Consider the following 24490-nt stretch of genomic DNA (forward strand, 5'->3'; position numbering starts at 1 on the left):
TTGTACTGGTCTGATAAGGGGCGGGACATCTCTAAGGTGTTGATTAATCACAACAGGGCCGGCCAGCTAACCAATCAGAGCAGACTGGGCTCTGGTTTCATTCAGAGGCTGAAAAGAGGTGCTGCAGCAGAGAAGAATAAAGACCTTTTTGAACATTAAAGCATGGAAACATGTCACAGTAGAGGCACACAATACAAAGTATGAACCTAAAAATGAGCACAAGAGGGACCCTTTCAAAATAATTTGAGCTTCATGTTTAAAATTAACTATTAAAAATGTAATTTAATCCATAACTTCCCGTGTCTTTTTCATGTGACCACAGAAAGCAATGGTTCTTTAACAGTATGCGTCACAACCAAACTTAGCTGTCTGCTGATGTACCACATAAAACCAAAGCCTCTCCTGTGATATTAAGACCATGGGGGACCCGAGGGATTACTGTGAGGGTGTCTTCCCCTTCCAGGCCTTCTGTCGATGGGAAACAGAGCAACCTTTCAGACACTGTTTGTTTTTTTGTCACCATATGGTGAGCACTGAGGTGGGTAGACGGCTATGTTTACGTGTCTGTTTTTGCTTTTAGTTTCCAGGTCACAGGTGAAAAGGTGCCTCATCTGGCCGAATGATGAGGCTGAACGCCGAGGCGCCTGAACAAGCAGTGGGTTGTCTGACATGTTGTAAAAAGACATGTTAACATGAATGGCTCCACCATGATTACAACATCAGCATGTTGGTCTGAGTGAACAGCAGACAGGCCGGCGGGGGGGAAAGCCACCTTGTGACCAACGTGAGGAATTGAGAGCTTGTGATGCCTCGGTGCGAGTCCCAGCAGTCGAAAGGTAACTCCCAACCAGGGCAGATACAGAGCAGTCTTAAGACCTGAGGGCCTGAAGCACAAGCGCAAAAAGGCTCTTGTTGTGTCAACATTACTTCAATTCATTTTTAAATATTGCTGAAGGATTGTTTTAGATTTTATGAGGGAGAATAAAGGATTCAGGGGTTTAGTATCAGCTGTTCATGAATGACACTGTGTTTATGCATTTTTAGTCTAGCCCCAAAGGCCTTTGGACCGAGAAATCAGTACTAGGAAGATCAGGTTGCTCTGTTACCGTTATAATACCCAATACATAAAGTGAAAAAAGTACAATAGACACTTTGATTGTATTTCTATTAGGGCTGTCAGTCGATTAAAATATGGAGTGGACAAATATGCTTTATGCAAATGTTTATTATCATTTGAACAATGACAAATATTCTAATGAATATTAAACACAACAACCTCTGAACATTACAAATATTCGCCTCAATTCAACCTGGAACCTCTCTCATACAATAATACAATACAAAGTGTGTGTGTGTGTGTGTGTGTGTGTGTGTGTGTGTGTGTGTGTGTGTGTGTGTGTGTGTGTGTGTGTGTGTGTGTGTGTGTGTGTGTGTGTGTGTGTGTGTGGTGTGTGTGTGTGTGTGTGTGTGTGTGTGTGTGTGTGTGTGTGTGTGTGTGTGTGTGTGTGTGTGTGTGTGTGTGTGTGTGTGTGTGTGTGTGTGTGTGTGTGTGTGTGTGAGTGATGGATCATTGGAGCTATGTGCAACTCAAGGCATATGCTCGAACGGGAACTGCCTGGACGCTGCGATCATGTTGCACGCACTATCCGTGCTGAGTGTGCTGACTTTTCGTACAATGTCCCACTGTCTGGCTTCCTGCATAAAGTCAAGTGCTCGGCGCAGTTGTCGGCGAAATGTCACTCCTCTGTTTTCATTGAAACAGCTCCTTATATCCGTTAGTGCAGCTAGCTAACACCAGATGCTAACAACAACAATACACGTAAGGTCTCTCCCGGTCCTCCCGATGGCCAGTCAGGGCCTGCCGGTGAGCGTGGAAGTGTGGTCTGCAGCAAGCGGGCGGCAGGAGCGGGGCTGTCAGCATCAGCTTGTAAATGGTATTTTAAACTCGATGCGCTCTGAAACTACGGGGTGGCCGAGGACAAAAAATGTACATATGCGTTAATCGCGTTAAAATAATTAGTGGCGTTAATTTTTTTATTAACGCGTTAACTTGACAGCCCTAATTTCTATGAATGTATTATGAACAGGGTATTCAGTGTTGTTTGGTCTGCAAAATACCGGATGTTGGCAAATATCTTGGAGCAATGAAAGATATTAACTGTAGGGTACAAGCCACTTCCCTTACATGATTTGAGTTGGAAAATGCATAACGACATCACTATGTAACACTCACGCTCCTATTGCCTAGCACTCACAACACATTCTACGTGAAAGGCTAAGGGGCGGGACATCTCTATCCGTTGACCAATCACAACAGAGCCAGCCAGCTAACCAATCAGAGCAGACTGGGCTCTGGTTTCAGACAGAGGGTGAAAAGAGGTGCTGCAGCACAGGCAGTATGAGACAAATAAAGTATTTGTTGGACACTAAGGCATGTTTCATAGTATAAGAAAATTATGATAACAGTTGGATTGTTTTCTTACGACTGTATACTTTAACGAATGTGTTCAGTTTCCTTAAATCAAAGGGGAAGGCTATGTGATTAGTAACAGCAAATCAAACTGATTGTTGGTCGATTCCTTTGTGCACTGTTCATGACCCAACAGGTTCATATATAATTAATGCACTCATACATCATTCATGTGTTCATGAATTGACTCTCTTTGACCCACTTTTTTTTCCAGAAAAACACTGTGACCAGCGAGTCCTCTTGTCCGTAGTAATCAGCAGCGAACCGCTTCAACACGTGTATTTCGGTTTATTCACGGCATTCAATTTGTTATTCTACAGTATTGTTGTTTTATAGTTATTTGTTAATGTAACCCAATTTGTGTTCTTTGAAATTGAAAAGGATATCGCCTTGTGTTTGTTTACTTTCGTTGCATTTGTATATGTCTTAAGTGTAATTTGGCTTGGCTTCCTATTTATGGACATGCTTTTATTTTGAAGGAGAGTTAGCGCAGTTGACAGGAAGTTGTTGTTGCTTTGGAAACAACGTGAACGAAATTAACGAAGAAAAGTAATATCTACATATAAATACGGAGAAAGTAAACAATAACGTTTATGGTTAAGTATTAGCACCCCCCGAAGAGGCTCAAGCTCTTAGGTTGAGTCTGGAGTTTCAATACATTCGGAATTTGGCCGTGTAAAATGTCCTCTTGGGCCCCGTCTCAGGTCGGTTAAATTAAATCCTTGCTTCCCTCACTTGCGTCGTTTCCCTGCCTCTAGTCCCTCCCACCAGGGAAGCATGGAGGGACGCAAGGAAACCACGAGAAGCAGGGAAATTAGTTTTAAGAGCACTGGGACGTCCTTTCCTCCGGAGTGTCACGTGAAGCGACGTCCGTTTGTGATGACGCCGCACAGCTGATCGTCTGACAGCAGCCAGCTCTGTCCCCGTTGTTTTCACAAACACCCACGCCTCTGTTAGTGCACATCTACTGACACAAATCATCTGTTGTAGACCCCAATACATTAAATAAGATAAGAACTCATTCTCAAAAAAGATAAACGCCATTCTTAAAATGTATAAACGAACAATAGTTTGATTAATATTGATTAGAGTGCACAATAGAAAAAAATAATTGAGAGAAGAAAAAGAGATATGTTATCTATCAAAACCCAGTTAGATTAACATTCATTGAAACAAAACACGGAAACTGAGGAGTGACTCCCGTGAGTTTCATGTGTTTTCTTCACTCCGCTGGGAAACTTCTCTCATGTCAAGAAGCATGAAATCAGTGCATGTACTGCATCGTCCAATCAGTGAGCGATACACAGTAAGGGGGCGGGGCGAGTATCTGAGGATTTCATCGGAGGATGGATCGGTGGTACCTCCATTATCGCTCCTCCATTATCGCTCCTCGATCCTCGGTCCTCCTGCAGAAATAAGAGCCATGGGACGGTACTCAAGATGGCGCAGACAAATCAACTTCCAGTGAGACCGAGGAGCGAGGAAATTAAAATAGTCGACATGAGACAGGGCCTTGGGTTGCCTTACAGCCAATGTGTGACGTCATTGGTAAGCGTAACGGACCCCGAACACATCTGGTAGGCCGAACACACATGGGCCCTTTCTCATTTCATCAAATCCCCCTCCTCGACTCCTCAACTCCTCGGTCCTCCGGTAGTGACCCGGAAATGAAATTTAGCGCGCCATGTTGAAGGACATCTCATTTCTCTAAATGCACTTCGAGGACCGAGGATCGAGCGTCGAGGAGGCTCTCTGGAGGAGCTATAACCGAGGATACACTGATGGGTCCTCCACGGTCCTCCACGGCCAACACACTCTCACTCCCTAAGCGTCCAATAGCGACGTTTGGTCAGTGTCCGTGGCGTCCAATTGTGACGCTCCTAGGCTCCTTCAGCGTCATAAAGGGACGCAAATAGCTTTCAACTGATTGCAATGTATTCCCATCTGCGTCGGGATTTGACGCTCATGGAAGAACGGCATTCGTTTATGCCGGCTGCCCTTAAAGGCAATGTGAGCATCCATTCCCATTGGATAACGGAGAATTTTACACCCGGAAGTAAGTACTCCTCTTACTGTCGATTGATTTTACAGTGATATCTGCACTACTCATCGACTAAAAAACACCAGATTATCCTTGTTAATTACACAACATTGATTGGTTTAAATTGTGTGCAATGCTTTTGTATATTTCCCCTTCGATTCGGAGAAACAAATATGTTTTCTGAGTAAAGGATGACACTACACTACCTGTGAGAGAGATTTTCTTTTCAGCAATGTTGATGGAAGAAATGGAGGCTGGAGTCCGCTTTATATCAAACACTGGGTTTATTGAGAGCCACGGCCGTGAGTGAGCTCAAGACATTCACACAACATGCTCTGAGAAAACCCTTCAACTCACTAAAGCATTACACAGAAAACACAGACAATCTACCAGAGGATTCCGGGAGGGGCCTCTGTTGCGCGTCTTCTGATCAATAATTACAAACACATGGATTCAGAGACAAAGACAGTCTGTTAAAGTCCTCTGGCAGTTAGTCACAGTCCCCCAACAGGAAAGCGGAACCTTTAACCCTTTAACCTATAACCCCCTGCTCTAAGTTATGGCAGACCTATGTGAAACACCAAAATGCACTCTGGTACAAACACTAAACAAAATATTTCTCTCACACTACCCAGAATCCCCAGCTATCGTTTGGCCTACACCATGTGCTCTGTTTGACAAACCCCGTTTTTTTTCACCATTCATTCCGATGGCTGGCGTCTATGTCACGTGATCTTCAAATTTCTCCCTGCAGAAAAAGAAAACATGGCCGAAATTCGTTTTATTCTCGGTTGAAAATGCCTATTTTAAAGTTAGTTTGGCCATTAAAATGTGTTTTGATGTCATTTGATGCGAGAAATATGAGTTGTTATTTCAGATTATGTGTGCAGTGGATGTACATGATCTTTAGTTTGCTAGTTATTACGAAGATTACTTCAGGAAATCGCGACGTTTTCATTGTTACCAAGGTGGTTGCTAGGGACGCTGCTATCGATATTATTTCTGTTATGTTGTGTAACTGTTTAATGGTGTTATCTTTATTGCTACCCCCTTCCCCGTCAATGTATAGTGTTGGTCCACAGCCTAAACATATTAGTTTAACAAAATCCGCATCTAAAGATAGCCTACGTTATTTCCCCCCTGTGCAATTCCAGTCTCACATCGTCATTAACAAATACCGGAAACAGACCAAAATAATAATAATACCTTATTCCGAGTGTGCTTGCTTTTCTCTTTGAAAGTCATCACATAACGGCATTGTAATACACGGTTTGGCTGCATTACATATTACATATCTGCCGTAGTTCTGTATTTATAGAGCCCTGATGAGAAGACAAACATGAGGAACTGAAAATTTGACGTGGATCATAAATATATCAGCCATTAAACAACATCTTACATTTCTTTTCACACAATACGTCTCCTTGCAGTATCAACACTAATTCGGCTCACTTTTATATTTGATCCAATTGGTAGATAGGCTGTATTTACACCATAAAGGTGCACAGCTGATATAAAGGGACACCTGGTGGTTAAAGCATGTTATTGAATTTCAATATTTTTATTATTAGATATTAATACGATCCCTATAAAGTATATTCATTACTCGTTATTCTCTACTAATTGTTAATTAAAGACTGTATGTAATGACTATTTTGCACATCCCTTTCAAGATTTCAAGATTTTCTAAGGTTTATTGACATATCATATAGGCCTACACAACTGTGGTGTAGTTCTGCACTGAATGAAAAACTTGGGTTGCAGGTTCCTCAATAGTGCATTACGAGACATCTATCAATATTTGTGCATACCTCCAGCAATGTTAACTATGTTGAAGCACTCATTTTAACTGATATTATACATAATGTATTATACTCTTATAAGATGTATGTAGATATTTCATCTCCGGCCTTGTCAGGTATTGAACAATCAATAAATAAAGAACACAGAATTGTTGAATATAAAACACAGAATTTATGTGATTATACTAAATGATTTTCAAATAAACACAACTGCATATTTAACTGTTACACATGCTGATGTAACGCAAATGTTCCAACTTGGGATCAATAAAGTATATCTTATCTTAAGCTGATCGATGGCTACTGCCATATTTGCAAAATGTGCCTCTGGACCTTGACAAGTGCATGTTTCAGGCTTATCAATTAATGTAATGTAATGTTATCACAGGGGTCACACACATAAGACCAGCTGTTAAATAAAGCTCTTCTGACCTTAGCTGGCATGTGGGTATATATATTAATACTGCCCATAATGGGCACAAGCAATTGTCAACCATTTATTAATTATATGTTTTAAATGTGAGTGTTTCCTGTCCCCTAAACCTCCAGGGATGTACACAGTTTAATACTGGCAACTTCTTATTATGGGAAATACAAAAACGTCTTTTAAAACTACAACTCCCAGTAGAGATGTGCCATAGAGAACATGTTGCGAAACAGAATAGCCAGCATGTGTAGTTCTGGGGACGGGGTGGGGGAGGGGGGACGCGGTGGACCCGTTCAAATCCAGTTTTGGACAGTCTGCCGTGGTTCCATCCCATTTCAAGTGCTGTTCGAGAATCGGCTTAACCCTCGGAGCACACTCTCCAATCACAGAGCTTGAGGACTATCACGGGGTTTGTCAAGAGCACATGGTGTAGTCCAAACAATAGCTGGGGATTCTGGGTAGTGTAGTGTCTTCTGCCATCCTTTACTCCTGGGAATGGACGCTCACATTACCTTTAAGGGCAGCCGACATAAACGAATGCCGTGCTTCCATGAGCGTCAAATCCCGACGCAGATGGGAATACATTGCAATCAGTTGAAAGCTATTTGCGTCCCTTTATGACGCTGAAGGAGCCTAGGAGCGTCACAATTGGACGCCACGGACACTGACCAAACGTCACTATTGGACGCTTAGGGAGTGAGAGTGTGTTGCCACGGCTCCTTCGTGGATGCATTTCCGGGAACAGAGATGTTTCAAAGTGTCGTGACACACGGCTGGACTTATCTCAGCCAATGACAGCTCTGCATGCATCCCCTGGATATTGTTTTATTAACTGCTCTCATCGCAACGCGATGTTTACAGAGAGAACAGCTGTGAGGTCCGTGCAGAAAGCAGAGCAGTGTGTAAAATATATCAGTGTAACAACACAGAAACGCCGTCATGTTGACAGATTATGTTGTTTTGAACCTGATCTTTCTGTTTAAAGCACAGGATGTTTCGTCTTCGAGCTCCAAACAAAGATGTTTTTCAGATACATATGCATGGTGTAAGTTGCTTTGGATAAAAGCGTTAGCTAAATGAAATGTAATGTAATGTGTACATTTTCGCTTGTAACGTCTGCTCCGCTCAAAGATAAATATTCAGGCAATCTTAAACAAGATCATAAACCATAATAATAGACCATTATTATTATTATAAATATGTATATACATTTTTAAATAACTCTAATTGATTTAATATTATCTAATTACATTTGCTTGTTTCTATTTCTATTATTTTCTGTCGTGTTTTCTTTCTATGTTTTAGCTGAATGAAATGAATGAAAATGGAAGAAAACGTTGAAAAAAGTATCTTTGTATATTGAAAACTGAAATAAAAAATAATTGTAACCCTAACCCCCAGTTTCCACTGGGTCTGTCTGTGCCGCGTTGCGCCGCGTCACGGCTGCGCCGCGGTTTTAGTCCGACCTCCTCTAGCGCCATAACCCACCGGATGCGTCCCAGAAGCGTTTCAGAAGCGTAGCGTCGTGCGTGCAGGCTCGCAGTTTTGTTATTGATTCGGGCATCCTGGACATTTGTACTTCTACAAGAAAGTAAGTAGGCTACGTAGTTAAATGTTTTATTTTTTGTGTCTGTTTAAATTGTGTTTATTGAATGGCTCTGTACTGTACCTACAAGTATTAATTAACTTTAAAACATTAATATGTAGTTGTTACCTTCCACTCCACGAACTGCAGCGACTAAAAACTAGGCCTTGTCCGTTCTGATGTTGTCCTTTGTTAGAAATTAAAATCAATGTTTTGAGAGCATAGGGCACCTTAAACACACAGTGGCTCGTGAGGCAGTCCGCAACATAAAACAAAAGTACACAACACGTAGGCACTAAACTGTGATCATACATTTATTGCCACAATCATAAAACATACACTGGAGTACAGGTAAAACAAACAAAAAGACGGAGGGGACTTGGGCCAACCACACCACGGGCCGTAGGATCCAGAGCCTTCCTCCGCTACCCAAAATCCAACAGAACCTAACGGGAGAAATAAAGCCGCGAAAACCTAATACTAACACGTCCTCCAGGAAACACAACAAAAAGGCAAAAGAGCTCTGACACAGCAGCGACATCCGGAGTAGTGATCGGCCTCCTCCTTCTCCTTCAGTCTCCTCTTTTATGCGTGGGCTGATTGGCAACTGGGAACACCTGCGCCGAGCTCGGCTGAGTATCAAGTGGGAACACCTGAGGAATCAAATCTCCCGGAGCGGTACGACACAGAGCGCTCCACCTCACGATCAGCTCCAGTACATCTGCCCGCTGCGCGTCAGGCAAGTGTGCCAAATGAGACTCCACCTTCACCAGAGTCTCCGCAGCAATCGGGGCCTCCGAGGTGACTTTCAGCACTGGACCGCGCCACCACACCGGCAGCGACAGATTTACGAACAGCCCCGGGGCTTATCGTACCCGTTTTCCCACCCTCACTCCATAATGGCGGGTCCCTGATCGGTCCGTCCAACTCCGTAGCCGTAAAACTGTCAGACAGATCACCATCACTAACGTCAACTCCACTCTTTGCGCGGGTGACTGCAACCGTATTCACCCCCGGTTTAACGAGCACTCTGCCACCGGCTAAATCATTCCCCAAGACCAAATCAACCCCTTCAATGGGAAAACATGGCCGAACCCCGACAGTTACCGGACCTGTGACCAGATCTGACTCAAGATGAATATTATGCAATGGCGAACCCACACACTGCATACCAAACCCCCTCACAAGAACACCCGAACCCACAGCAGACTCCTTAGAGAGGGGCAACACACCCCTCATCATAAAGGATTGCGAAGCTGCTGTATCCCTCAAAATGGTCACTGGAACCCTGTTGTTTTTCCCCGGTAAAGACACCATTCCCTCCATGAGAAACGGAGCAAAAACGTCCAGTTCTGATTTGAGAGACCCTGGCTTTCAAGTACTCACCAAAGCGACCGTCTTTACAGGCTTCTCCTCATCCCACAAAGAATAACAATTCGCAGCAATATGAACTCTTTTCTTGCAGTAATGACACACTGGCCTATCCGTAGATCCCCAATTCACCTCTCCCGGTTTTTCCTCAGCAACTCTTGGCCTGCTGGACTGCCATGGCACTTTAGTGAAGACTGGGGTTTCTCTGATATTATTGTCCACAAACCCGGCCTGTGCCCTAATCCTTTCACTGTAGACAGTCTTGTGAGTAAGCATATATTCATCCGCCAAAACCGCAGCATCAAACAGTTTCACCGGTTTTTGCTCATTGAGGTATGTGGCTACTGTGTACGGCAAACAGTTTTTAAATTCTTCCATGAGCACTAATGTTTTTAGGTCCTCTAGAGACTTTGTCCCCATCGATGAGCACCATCGCTCAAACGGAACCTCTTTCTCACGGGCGAATTCCACATACGCTTGACAATCTTGTCTTTTCAAACTACGAAACTTTTGACGGTATGCCTCAGGCACCAGCTCATAAGCGTGCAGAATTGCAGCTTTCACCTGTTCATAATCCCGGCTAACCTCCTCAGATAACGCAGTATACACCTCCTGCGCTTTACCCGCGAGAACGCACTGCAGCATAACAGTCCACATGTTCCCAGGCCATTTAAACGTTGTTGCTACACGCTCAAACAGGACAAAATAGCTATCAACGTCTTTTTCGTTAAACACTGGGATAAACCGAGTATACTTGCCTACGTCAAAATCATGAGGTTGCGCAGACCCCAACTGCTGAGTCTGGTGAGACGTCAGCTCCAGCTCCCTCAAACGTAACTCCGCCTCATACTTCCTCAATTCGAGACTACAGGCGATCTCCTTCTCTCTCAGTCTGTTATCACTCTCCTTCTCTCTAACCATCAGCTTGCGCAGCTCTAGCTGAAGTTGAAGGTCGCTCACTTTCTGAGAGACCTCTGTCCCGTCGTCCATGGGAACGTCTACTTCCTCCTCTGACAATACCTCCTGCTCTATAAGCGCAGCCAACAGCTGTCCCTTAATGATTTGTTTCCTGTTCTGCTTATTGACTACAACGTCAAATTTGCCTGCGATCAGACCAAGCTGCTGTTTGCTACATGCATCCAACTTCCCCCGAGTCGGATCACCCACAAACCCCTCCAAGTCGAAATCCATCACTGCCACTCTACGCTATACAGCCAAACAAACAACAAAATGCTGTCAAGGGCCTTTTAGAAAGTAATACTACTCACCACACCGGCACCTGCCCGAGACAGCCTTTGGACGAGCCCCCATATGTTACGACCCGCCTCCCTACTCAATAGTAGTGGCTCGTGAGGCAGTCCGCAAGATAAAACAAAAGTACACAACACGTAGGCACTAAACTGTGATCATACATTTATTGCCACAATCATAAAACATACACTGGAGTACAGGTAAAACAAACAAAAAGACGGAGGGGACTTGGGCCAACCACACCACGGGCCGTAGGATCCAGAGCCTTCCTCCGCTACCCAAAATCCAACAGAACCTAACGGGAGAAATAAAGCCGCGAAAACCTAATACTAACACGTCCTCCAGGAAACACAACAAAAAGGCAAAAGAGCTCTGACACAGCAGCGACATCCGGAGTAGTGATCGGCCTCCTCCTTCTCCTTCAGTCTCCTCTTTTATGCGTAGGCTGATTGGCAACTGGGAACACCTGCGCCGAGCTCGGCTGAGTATCAACTGGGAACACCTGAGGAAGGCGGAGCCAGGTGTTCCTGCACAGCAGAGAGAACAAAGAGGACAACAAAAGGGGGGGGGAGTATGTAACAAGTACTCATTATTTAAATTCTGTAACTGACACAACCATGGACAAAATAGAGATGACAAGAACAAAGCCAAACCAATTGTGGAGTCCCCTAGGGATAAGAGTCAGAATAGCATTGTTGATTGTGCTCATTACACTTGGCACCTTTTTGGTTGGATGGGGAGTACAATATCAAGTAAGACATGGATCCATTAGTTCACTCATAGAGAATGCCCACATCACTAACAAAACTCCAGCTGTGTTTCAGAGAGTTTCACTTATCCCCAGAGCCAAAAGATCAGCTGAGCAACAAGAGGAGGAGTTAGAAATACTCGGTCCCAAAGGTGAGGAGGTTACAATCAAGATGATTCACCCCCCATATATGCAGTTCTTGTATCAAATGATGAGATGGGTTTAAGTGATTGGGATATGCAAGTGATGGGGATTTACAGATTAGGGGAATCTCCAAATACAATGGATCCATGTTTTAGTCTGTACCAGAAACACCCCTGTTAAGTTTATGGACAACCGACCGGTGACCTGAGCAAATTATTGAAAATGATTACAGTAGAAACAGGCTACTAACCCACAATTACAGCTTTGTACGTACAAACTCTATAAACAAAATTCCCCAGCAGATTGTGGCGACATTGCAGATATGTCCAGTCACAAAAGTTACTTAAAATATGGGGACGTCATTTTATTGTGTGTGAAATATGTGGTGCTTGAAACATGTAGGTATTTTTAATTTATAGAAGAAAATGGTTTCCTGAAAGAGTTATTTGGAGTAGCCATGTTACAGTGGGTGGAAACAATGATTAGGGATAGACATTAATTGGGTTTAGATGGCATTTAACATCTAAGACAGATAGTAAGATTAGGAAAAATGGTGGAAAGGATTGGATATATTTTACCTCAGTTTGTTAGAATTAGTTATAGGTAATGCGTCCCGAGATCTCTCTCTCTCTCTCTGCCTGTCAGACTGCTACGACCCCATCTTCAGACAAATGACCTCACCACAGGAGACTCCTCCTCCCCCTCCTCCATCGAACAGACAGAGAACCCGAGCTGAACCAACAACGACCTGAGGCATCCAGAACCAAACCAGCATGCTGACAAAGAGGCAAACTCATCGGTCCCTAAATCAGGACACGAAGTTGCAAACTGAGCCACGAGATTTGGCACAAGAGCAGAGTGTGGGACATGAGAGCGGAATACGCCCTCCATGCAACAGCGTAGAGACTGAAAAGGAGGAGATGAAATGCAAAGCAGTTGGCCCACTGGAAAGAGTTACAGCGGGAGGATTCAAGAGCAGATGGACTGAGGAGACAGGACGGAGGAGAGGACAGGACGGAGGAGAGGACAGGACGGAGGAGTTGGCACGGGCCAGCAGAACCTGAGGGGGTCGTGGCTTGACGACCAGAGGGGGAGAGAAGGAACACAGGAGTGAGTGAGTTTACACATAAACACACTTATTAGAAAATAATCCTAAAAACACACTGAGGGTAGAAACATATTATTCAATCTTTTCATCATATCAACAAATTATTCTTTTAGAGATTCTTATTCATGTGAGAATTTGGGGAAGATTTAATTTGTTACAATATAGAAAGCAGACAAATCTTTATTTGAATGGAAAATGTTAAAGGTCGAGCTAGAACCAAGCCAAAGAAGGTATTCCAATCTAGAGTATTGATGTCTCCATTGTAGCATGGATATTACCATAAGAGAACTGTTAAGGTGGAAACAACATTTGTTTGTCGTCCAAGATGTAGAGTTTTTAAAAAGACACTAGGCAAAGAGCAATTGAAAATTTTAATTTTGAAAAACTAGTATAATTGGATCACTCATTTTAATGGTGCATATTTTCGACAACAAATATCGTTCAGGGAGAAGGGGTCGCTCAACCCACCCTGCAGATGTTTTAAATCTTACTTGCAGCTTCAGAGGGATGCACGGCACCAGAGTATGAGTTTTAAAAGACAAGTGCCACCAGCTCCTAATGCTCATCCATTAATCAGTGATGACCTGACATTTAGAGACGTTATTTAAAGGAGAAACATATCTGCCATGAGTGAACATTCCTGAATTGAACTACAAACCATTAAAGAAACCACTTCTGTTTTTAAAGTCCTTGTTAAAGGAGGGAGTAATTATCACATGCTCGGGCACCCAAGGTTCCACACACTGTTAGCATGGTTATTTAAGTAGACCAGAATTGAAAATAAATTAGTATAATGCATTAGTGATATTCCACCGGTTTTCACACCATTTCAGGGACCTTATCACTGCATTGATTGACCACGACGGCCTCTTCTAGAGAACATATTACTTTCATACCTTAAATGGTATGAAAGGAGGGAGGGTACATTTCTCATGAGGAGACAGTTACAAATGCTAGCAGAACCGGATGATCCACCCCCATATACAGATGTTGAGGAAAATGATGAATTAGTTTGAATGAGTTTAAATGATATGGATGTTCAGAGATGAGATTATTCAATGAATGTCCAGCCGATGTGATTCTTTAAATGATGAAATCATGTGAAGAAGTGAGCAAAATAAAATGCTAAAATGGAGTGAATCCATTTAAATTTACCTATACTATTCCAAGATAGTGTATTGTTTATTTTTCATTATTATCCTATACTATTTCAAGATGGTGTATTTTTATTTTTTATTATTACATTAAACTGGTACAAGATATTTTATTTTATTCTTTATTAGCCATACTGTTCTAAAATGATGGATCACATGTTGTATGGATCATTGATATTCTAAAATGGGTCGTTTCTTTTCACTTTGTAAAAACAAGTGCCTTAACACTGAGCGTGGTATGAGAACGGTTTCTGTGAAAGGAGGGAGGAAGAAATGTTCTGATACCAAGCCATTGCTGCTATTTTGAAGAACCATATTGAATGTTAACACTAGAAGTAATGCACAAGGGAAAACTTTTATGTTTGAACAGTCAAAGTATTTTTGTATTTTTCTAAGGTTGATATTAAAACCATTCCATTTTATTGTATGTTTTTGATAGGAGTTATGTACTATGCCGAGTTCAGATGAAGAACTCATTGATTTCAGTATTATACACACCTTTTAGGTGTGTAAGGAGGGACTGTTAGAAATTAAAATCAATGTTTTGAGAGCATAGGGCACTTTAAACACACAATCAGTTTAATTGCTGTTTTATACTGAAAAACCAGAAGTTCTTGTGCACAAGAACTTGTTAAGCTTTTATTCTGAAAATCCTTCATCTCCGGTTAGCATGAGGCTAATATACCATTTACTATAGAGGTGAATTTAGCACCAATATGATATGATGTTGCACATCGAAACCTAATGATTTCAACACTACAACTATAGACGTCGAGATATTATTATTGTTGGATAAGGTACAGTTTATTTGATTACGTTATTGTTTACAGATGTGGTTAGCATGTGACAACATTCAGACTGACCGGAAACCAAACTGCTGTGAAGTATTTCCTGTATTTTTAGGAGTATTGATTACAGCGTTTAGAATGTGTTAAATGAAAAGTCATGAAAGAGTTAAGGAAGAGAAAAGGCGTGTTTAGATATATATTGAATGTACAATGTCTTTATCCTCTGATATGCGTAACAACGGATATTGAAATGTCGAGAGCCGGCCCGCAGGGAGGAGCCAGCAGAGGATATATAAACAGCACGACCTGAGGGGTACGCTCTCTTTTCTTCACGACCAAGAGCCAGAAATAACAGCTGTATTTCTGTTCGGACTATATTCTGTTTGTGACATTATCACGCTTTTTATTAATTAAAGTACCAATTTGAACCTTCTCAGAGACTCCATTTAGTCTCCCTTTTAAACTTCTGTCCTGGACGCTAGAATAATCACACACAGATAACACCTTGTAGTAAGCATTGGTTACATCATATAAAATAGTGTGTTTTTCCACTTCCATGATGAAAACCTCGTCGTCCATTGTGCGTATCGTAGTGGAGGTGTTGTGATGAAGGAGGGGGGTCTGCTAAATTAGTATATGTGGGGGATGGGCCTGGCCCGGATGCACACCTTTCCACTTCCTGCGATGGGGGGCTGCCTGCCCGACCTTACGTTACGGTTGCGCCGCGGCAAAAATAGGATTCATCCTAATTTTAGAGAAGCGCTGCGCCGAGCCGCTTCTGGGACGCTTCTGGGACGCTTCTGGGACGCTTCTGGGACGCTTCTGGACCCGTCTGAGCCGTAACGCGGTGCGTGTGGTGGAATAGCACCCATTGACTAGAGTGGCCACGCAGCGCGGCGCGGCGCAGCGCGGCGCGGCGCAGCGCGGCGCAGACGGACCCGGTGGAAACTGGGGGTTATGCTGCATTCACACCGGACGCGATGCGAATGCTCGCTTCGCTCTAATCACTCGAGTTTCACCGCAGCTGCCAGCTGTGTTTACTCGCATCATTCAAACAAGACGTGCTGGCTCGGGAGCTACAACTACAACAAAATGAACATATTTTACCGTGATTAAATTGTAATACACGTTTCTAAATGATGCCGACATAACAACATACTGATAGCGGTTAGTAAAAACTATGAATTAATGCTTGACAAGTCTTTAGACAGTGGAAGGTTCGAGAAACAACCGTGTTTGCCGGGTGCACCGCGGCGGAGGTGGGGAGGTTCCAGTTAGGAACCTCCACCCCGCTGCGGGACCCGTGGGACCCCTGGACGGTGCGTCTTGGTCACGCTTCATATCGGCCAGCGCGGAGGCCCTCCGACAGTGGGTCGCGTTTGCCATTCGATCAGTGAGAGGAGAGGAGAAAAATGAAACAAAAATTGTCAAAATCCGTTAATATATGGATGAGTGTGGGGGGGGGGGGGCTGGACACAGGCCGTGGGGGGACACCCGAGACCGGGAAATGTCCCCGGTAGAAACCGGGTGAAATAGCCAAAAAAATAATAAAACCGGGGAAAAGTGAAAAAAAGTGTCCGAAAATAGGCACTCGTGAGGAGGGCAGAGTCCCCTGTCAACTCCCGTTACATTCCTCCATGGTGTCATTTGAGCGAAAAACTTTTACGAGAACCAGGCTGGGGGGGTCAAAAGGGCTTGAACAAGGCCGACCTAAAGTGCACGGTGGGCGGACTCATCACCTCCGTGATGAGTCTCCATTGTGATTTGAAAACTTCCATCAAACGAGTGCTTCGGTGGGCGGGAAAAAAACGCGTCAGAATCGTCACTTCCTGTACTTACAGTGGAGATGTCCTGAGAGTGGAGGTCTGCACCGGAACTGTCCTGAGAGTGGAGGTCTGCAGGCAGGCTCCCATGCTCACTCGCCCCCTTTTCTCAATTAGCAAAAGGCGCAACTCACCCCAGCTAAACAAATCGACTGTGTCTTATTTCCCACAGCCAATCACAGCACACCCGGCAAAACGTTTAAATCTGCTCTTCTCTCCCCTGTCAGCATCGTTCAGGAGAATTGATGCAAGCACAGTTATCTACTCGCTGCGTCACTCGACACGATAAAACAAATCATGTCCGATTCGGACCAAGATCCCTACCAGGAGGATGCCGATCCCAGCAACATCTGCAAGATCGCTTCCACATCCTCAGGCGGCCGGCGCACCAGCGCCCGGATAGCCTCGCAAACCGGCTCCCCCTCAGCAGAGACAGGCTTTCTCATTTCTCAACTCGATGAGCAGGGCATCTCCCCCGCTCCAGGACTTCCTCTTTCTCAGCTCCGCGGTTGGCAGTACTCGCTACAAGCCGTCTTCCCAGGCAGGAGTCAGCCGATCCAGTAGGACCCCTCGTCGGGCACGGGCGCGCACACGGGGGCAAAAGATCTTGCAAATCAGCCTACGCAGAGGCCCCTCCGGCTAAGAAGAAAAACCCTCTTCCCGCCAACCCTCCCTTCCCAGGGAGCTCCGCAGAGCAGCAGACACCAGCATCATCTCATCGCTACAATCCCTGGCCAACTGCCTGCACAACATCGATGCACGATTGCAATCTCTGGAGAGAGCATCCACCTCCGCCTCTTCCACTATCACTGCATCTCAATTTTCTACGTCGCTCCCAGGGCCTTCGCTGCTCCAGCCCATTTCACTTCCGCAAGACGGGGCCACTGCTCATTCCCTGGCCTCAGCCACTCTAGCCCCACCCCTAGGTAGGCCTTACATGCCAAAGGCAGCTAACATTTCAAACCGGCTGAGGGCAAAAATACTGCAAGGCAAAGACATCAATTAGTGATGGCCATCGGAGGCTCCCCCATGATCACCTGCATTCACTGCGGTAACCCGGGCCACATCGCTCCCTTCTGCCCCATAGTAGCACTATCATCCCCTCAAAACCCCCCGCCCCAGGCATTTCATGAAAGACAAAACCGCCAGGTGTGGCCATGGCAGGGTAACAACATCTGCAATAACTTCAATGAAAGTGTGTGTACTTACCCAAACTGTAATTTTCTTCATATCTGTAGTTCCTGCAAGGATGCTCATCCCCGATCTGTGTGCCCCAGGCACTCAGCCCCCCGCAAGATGCAGAAACTGCACGGGCAAAAACTCTTCTGAAATCTCACCCGTCCACACCAATTAACATTCAATTTCTGGCAGCAGAACTTTCTTCCCATCCCGATCCTGTGTTTGTCGATTACGTCCTTTCAGGGCCTTCCCAAGGTTTCAGAGTCGGGGTTCTCTCTCTCTCCACAACAACTTATGTAGCAACAAATCTGCAGTCGGCTATTAAAGAGCCAGAAACCGTCTCCCAGCCGCTAGAGAAAGAGGTCAGCAAGGGTTACATAATCGGGCCATTTACAGCCCCACCTTTCTCTGTATTTCGCACAAGTCCACTCGGTGTAGCTACCAGGAAGTACTCAGGGAAGAAGAGGCTCATTTTCGATCTCTCAGCCCCTCGTTCCGGCCCTTTCTCCAGCGTTAATAGCCTCATTCCATCAGAGCCATCTCACTTCACTACTCCACCATCGACAACGCTATCAAACTCATCAAACTCACAGGTCAAGGCGCTCTCCAAAGCCGACATCACTGATGCATTTAAAATAGTTCCCATCCATCCCTCCCAGTGGAACATGTTCGGCATTAGATGGAACGCAAAATATTATTTTGCCGTCAGATTAACATTCGGCTGCAGAAGCCAACTCCGTCTCCGAGGCGCTAGTATGGATATTACTCAACCGAGCGAGAATTCCCTCTGTACTCCACCTGTTAGAAGACTTCTTATTAATAGACCCTCCATGCGACAACTCCGGCGCGTCCATTAACAAACTTAAACACTGCTTCCAGGCGCTCGGAGTTCCTCTGGCAAAAGAGAAAACATCTCCAGTCTGGAGTTTCTCGGCATCACCCTGAACTCCCATCGATATGAAGGCATCCCTTCCCTCCGAAAAACTGCAGCGCATTCGAAATATAGCGAAATCCCACTGCGAGGCAAAAAACCTCACAAAACAAAAACTGCTCTCCCTCCTCGGGCACCTGAATTTCGCCATGTGCGTCATCCCGCAAGGGCACTCCTTCATCTCCTGCCTTCTATCGCTGGCGTCTTCCGTCAATAATCTCCACGACCTGATTTCCCTAGACGAGGGCTGCCGCTCCGATCTACGCTTCTGGTCCCACCTCCTCGACCACTGGAACGGCATCTCGTTCTTCTACGATGACCTGGTGCATTCCTCTGACTCCCTGAGGTTTTTCACAGACGCTGCCCCATCCGTGGGTTTTGGGGGGGGTTTCCAGGGAGAATGGTTCGCAGGCTCATGGCCGTCCCCCATCTCCCGTCTCGCTCCATCCTCTGCAATGCACAAAATGTACCCTGTAGCCGTAGCTTGTCACGTATGGGACCATCTCCGGACACGCAAACACATTTCAGTCCTCTGTGACAACAAAGCAGTAGTAGGTGTCATCAACAAAGGGCGGTCTTCCGCTAAAGACATCATGCCCTTTATGAGAAGCATCACATGGTCTTCAATCACTCATCACTTCATCATTACAGCTCGCCACGTTCTTGGTCACCTCAACACTTTCGCTGACGCTCTCTCTCGTTTCAACTTTCAGGCTCCGGAGATGATGGCAGTTAAAGCCCCAGTATCTGTGGGTGTTAGGCCGTTGTTTGCGGGGATTAATATGAAAGCAGTTGTGGAGGCTGACGCTCAGGCTCAGGTCAGGGCTGGATGCAGAGAGGGTGTGATGGAGTGCTCAGAGCAGGAGCTGCAAGTTGTCGCCTCAAGAAACACATCACTACACTGAGGAAAGCTTTAAACATAAAGTGCCTAAAAAAAGTAGTCGTAAATAATTCAATATGATCATACAACACCGGGTGTTTCCTCCTTACTGTCTGTTTCTATCTTTTTTCTTAATGGCCTGTCTCTCTTCTCCTCACATTCAGGGTTTAAGGGTAGCCTCATTAAATATGAATGGGGGCAGAGATGCTCAAAAGTGAGCCTTAGTGACAGAAGTTGTTCAACAGAAAAAGCTAGATGTAGTATTTCTACAAGAAACTCACAGTGACAGCAGAAATGAAACTGACTGGGGTCTATGGTGGGGGGGGGGTGTAACACATGTCCTTAGCCATGGGATAGTGCAGGCGTAGCTATTTTGTTCTCCCTGCTTTTAAATATAAAAATAATATCCAGCACAGAGGAAGTGAAGGGTAGAGTTATTCTAGTGAAAGCTGAAATAGATGATTTTCTGATTAGCTTTATTAATGTTTATGCACCAAACCAAGGCTCTGAGCGTGAAGAGATCTTTAAAGTATTGGAAGAGAAAATAAGTGATATTGGTCAAGGGGAGTTTATTGTTTTGGGTGGAGACTGGAATTGTTGCACTGACTTTACTTTGGATAGGACTGGAGTTGAGCCACATGTTCAGTCTTCCTCTGTATTGTCTCATGTTCTAAAGAAAAGGGATTTTGTGGATATGTGGAGGATGATCCTACATGCAAGCAATACACATGGGTTCAAATATCAGATGGTAGAGTTAGATTTGATATTTGATTTTGATATACTTTATTAATCCCCGTGGGGAAATTGTTTCTCTGCATTTGACCCATCCTGTGTTAGGAGCAGTGTGCTGCCATTTTGAACGGCGCCCGGGGAGCAGTGTAGGGAACGGTGCCTTGCTCAGGGAGACCTCGGTAGCACTTGGTCTTGCCGGGACTTGAACTGGTGACTTTCCAGTTGCCAAGCCAAGTCCCGATGGACTTCGCCACCACCGCCCCAGATTAGTGCAGCCAGATTGGACAGGTTTTATTTACCCAAGCCCTTTTCTGCTAAGGTTACATACCATCATTTAGTTTTGATGGATCTTATCTTCCAACGGAAAACCCAGATCTTTTTGTCATTTTAATAATAGATTATTACATGATTTGAATTTCTGTGAACATTTTAAAATGTTTTGGGCTTACTGGAGATCTAGGAAAGATAGTTTGTCTTCCCTTACTCAGTGGTGGGAGGTAGGAAAAGCCCAAAACACCTCCTATTCAGCAGCCAAAATTAAGAGAGTAGTGGAGAATTTAGAAAAAGAGATAATGGACATGGAAAGTGTCTCACATGCTGATCCACAGAATAATGCCAGTATAAAAGAAAAAAGACAGGAGCTTAACTCCTTTATGCAAGAAAGAGCCAAAGGAGCTTTAGTCCGAGCCCGTTTCACCAAACTCCAGGACATAGACGCACCCACTGCCTTCTTTTTCAGTTTGGAAAAATCAGTGGTAAAGAGAAAACAGATGTTGTGCATGAGGGAAAGGTGACCACGGAGCCGGCTGAGATGAGGAAGCATGCAGTAGATTTCTACACGGATTTGTTCAAGGCTGATGGATGTGATGTGGATTCTGCTGCAGAGCCTCTGCAGGGGCTTCCCCAGCTGAGCTCAGAGGAACAGAACACGCTCAGCTCTGAGCTGACTTATGAAGAACTAACTGCCGCTGTGTCTCAGGTGGCGTCAGGAAAGGCTCCTGGACTAGATGGATCATCATCAGACTTTTTAAAGTATTTTTGGAGTTTTATGGGACAGGACATTTTGGATGTTTTTAAAGAATGTTTTGAAGAAGGGATGCTCCCAGCTTCCTCCAGGCGTGCAGTTCTCTCTCTGCTTCCTAAAAAGGGAGATTTGACCTCTTTAAAAAACTGGAGACCAGTGGCTCTTTTATGTACGGACTACAAAATCCTCTCAAAGGTTTTATCAAACAGATTAAAACTTTTGATTGGTCAATTAATTGTTGTGGATCAATCATACTGTGTGCCAGATAGGTCGATGCTTGATAGTTTGTTTTTAATGAGGGATGTGTTTGACATATGTAAATTGTATAATGTCAATGTTCATATGCATCATATCATATCTATTGACCAAGAGAAGGCTTTTGATCGTGTAGATCACAATTTTCTCTTTACCACACTGCAGGCTTTTGGTGTTGGGGAGGGGTTCCTGTCCTGGGTAAGGATTCTGTATCATGAAGCGTTTTGTGTAATAAAAGTGGGGGGAGAGTTTAGTGTCCCTGTGCCGGTTGGGAGGGGGATCAGCCAGGGCTGTCCTGTCTCAGGTCAGCTTTACAGTATTGCCATTGAGCGTCTTCTCTGCAGGTTGAGGAGCCGACTGAGGGGTCTCTGTCTACCAGAGATGTCTCACAGCCCTCCTGTTGTTGTGTCAGCATATGCAGATGATATAGATATAATTATCCAGGGCCACACAGATGTACAGGAACTGAAAGAAAGCCTTGCCCTTTACGAAAAAGCATCTTCAGCCAGGGTCAACTGGGGTAAGAGCGAGGCTGTTTTAGTGGGCCAGTGGAGAGTAGGGGACATTCCTAGTCTTCCTGGCGGCATCAGGTGGGGTAGACGAGGGATTAAAGTCCTAGGGGTACATTTAGGGAGTAGGGACTGAGGAGTTTCAAAAACAGAACTGGGAGGGAGTGCTTGACAAGGTGGAAGCTAAGTTGTCTAAATGGAAATGGTTGCTACCTCAGCTGTCATACAGGGGAAGAGCTCTGATTGTGAATAATCTTGGTGCCTCTTCTCTTTGGCACAAGCTCATAGTGTTGGCACCACCACCAGGGCTGGTGAAGGAACTACAGCGGTGCCTTGTAAACTTGTTCTGGTCTGGACAACACTGGCTGAAGGCTTCGGCCCTGTATTTCCCTGTGGCAGAGGGAGGGCAAGGGCTCATAGACATTCAGTCCAGAACAGCTGCTTTTAGACTGCTCAGAGACTGCTGTACGGCAGCGGGCAGCGCTGGTTGGATCCTGCTCGGCTACTCCTCTGGAAGGCTGGAAGGCTTGGGATGGATAAACACCTTTTCCTAGAAGGAAAGGTGACTTACATCCTTCTACAGATCCGTTCTTAACGCCTGGCAGACACTGGCGCATTTCCACTGCAGCGGGTAGCCCCGTTTAAGCGTCCTGAACCGTCCTCAAGCGGCCAGGCCAGTTTTTGGTGGCATTTCCATATAGCCTAGTACCGGCTAGCGGGTACTTTTTCCCTCTTTTTCCGGCCCCATAAAATCGTGGTTCTATCAGACCAGGCCAGGGCTGTGACGTCAACACTCGACTGCTGATTGGTCAGAGAGAATCGTCACAAGATCGCGCGCGAGATCATCCCTCGCGTCACATATATATCAAGAAGCAAGCTTGCAGCATTTTGTAAACGGAGGAGCTACAAAAATGGCAACGTCGAAGAAAAGCACACCGTGGTCGACCGAGGAGGTGACGACGTTCCTACATCTCATTGGGGATGATAAAATCCAGCGGGAGCTCGACGGAACAACGCGAAATGTGAAAGTGTTCCAGGATGTCTCTGCACAGATGTCCGAACGCGGATTTTCGAGGACTTTCCTGCGATGTAGGGAAAACGGCAACGGCTTTACTGGAGTCCCTGCAAGGTACGCTCACTTCTAACAAAGAAGTCTATTTTATCCTTACATTAATGTTCGACAACCCATGCTTTTATGGAGCCCCGGAGAGCTACATAGCTAGCTAAGGCAGATAGCCTAGGCAGATAGCCTTAGCTAGAGCTATTGTTTGCTAACACCATATGTGCCATTGTTTACGTTCAGTTTTTCTTTTCTATAGTTGTTGTTGCTATTTAGTATTGTGCTGCAGTAGTTTGTGGAATTAACAAGTCATTTTGCTGTTCTAGATGATTACATTGGGACTCGTGAGGAGGAACATTCCCGAACAACGGTTGATGGCAGTGTTCCGTCCACATCGTCATCGAATCCAGAACGGACCCCAGCCGAAGAATCGACACCAACTCAACCACCAACACCGAGTGCCATCACGACACCGCAGCGTGTGGTTCTAGGTAAGAAATAGAAATGGCAAAGCGACTGGAATTGTGTTTTGTTTTTTTAAACCGTGGATCATCCATCGTCAGTAATTAAAATAAGCTATACCACTGTGTGGAAATGCTCTGTTACAAGTAAAGTCTTAGCTAGTAAGCAGCTAGTACAGTTGTGTGTGACATCCTATCATATACATATATTTATATTCATTATCAACAGGCTGGACATAATGTAATTCACTTTCACAATCATTGTAAACATCTAGGGCCAGAACTTTCTTTAGTTCACCTTACTGTTGTTCTGTTTATACATGTTATTCTTATATCCTTGTGTGACCTGTACCTGTCCTATGTTTTTTCCTTATTGCTAATTATTATCTTATTGTCACCCAGGCAAGAGGAAACGAGGAGGAGAGGATCGGGCCCAGCAGGAACGGCACCATGACTGGGCAGCCGACGTGGCCCGTCTCCTCCCTGATACTTCAAAAAACCTTAATAGTTATTGTACATATTATATATTTTTTATCTAGTTAATTTTTAAATGCAACATTTGTACTTCCTTGTTTATTTATTTTCTTTAAAATGTTCATTTTATTTTTACAATGCCATGTATATTTATGCTGGCTGCAATACAGTTTTACATTTTTTATTTGTATTGTTTAATGGCATGCCTTTTTGATACAACATTTGTATTTTTATACTGCCATCAATAAAGTACTTCTTTGACTTATCTTATCT

At 44.6% G+C, this 24490-nt stretch overlaps 1 long non-coding RNA gene across 1 annotated transcript; it reads left to right on the forward strand.

Moving 5' to 3' along the window:
• Positions 1-23134: 23134 nt before the first annotated feature.
• LOC139434388 (uncharacterized) lies at positions 23135-24288 on the forward strand. The gene is made up of 3 exons (XR_011643735.1): positions 23135-23351; positions 23609-23773; positions 24146-24288. It is a non-coding gene; the product is annotated as an uncharacterized lncRNA (long non-coding RNA).
• Positions 24289-24490: the final 202 nt, after the last annotated feature.

The sequence above is a fragment of the Pseudochaenichthys georgianus genome, chromosome 9, assembly GCF_902827115.2.
Source record: "Pseudochaenichthys georgianus chromosome 9, fPseGeo1.2, whole genome shotgun sequence".
NCBI lineage: Eukaryota > Metazoa > Chordata > Actinopteri > Perciformes > Channichthyidae > Pseudochaenichthys > Pseudochaenichthys georgianus.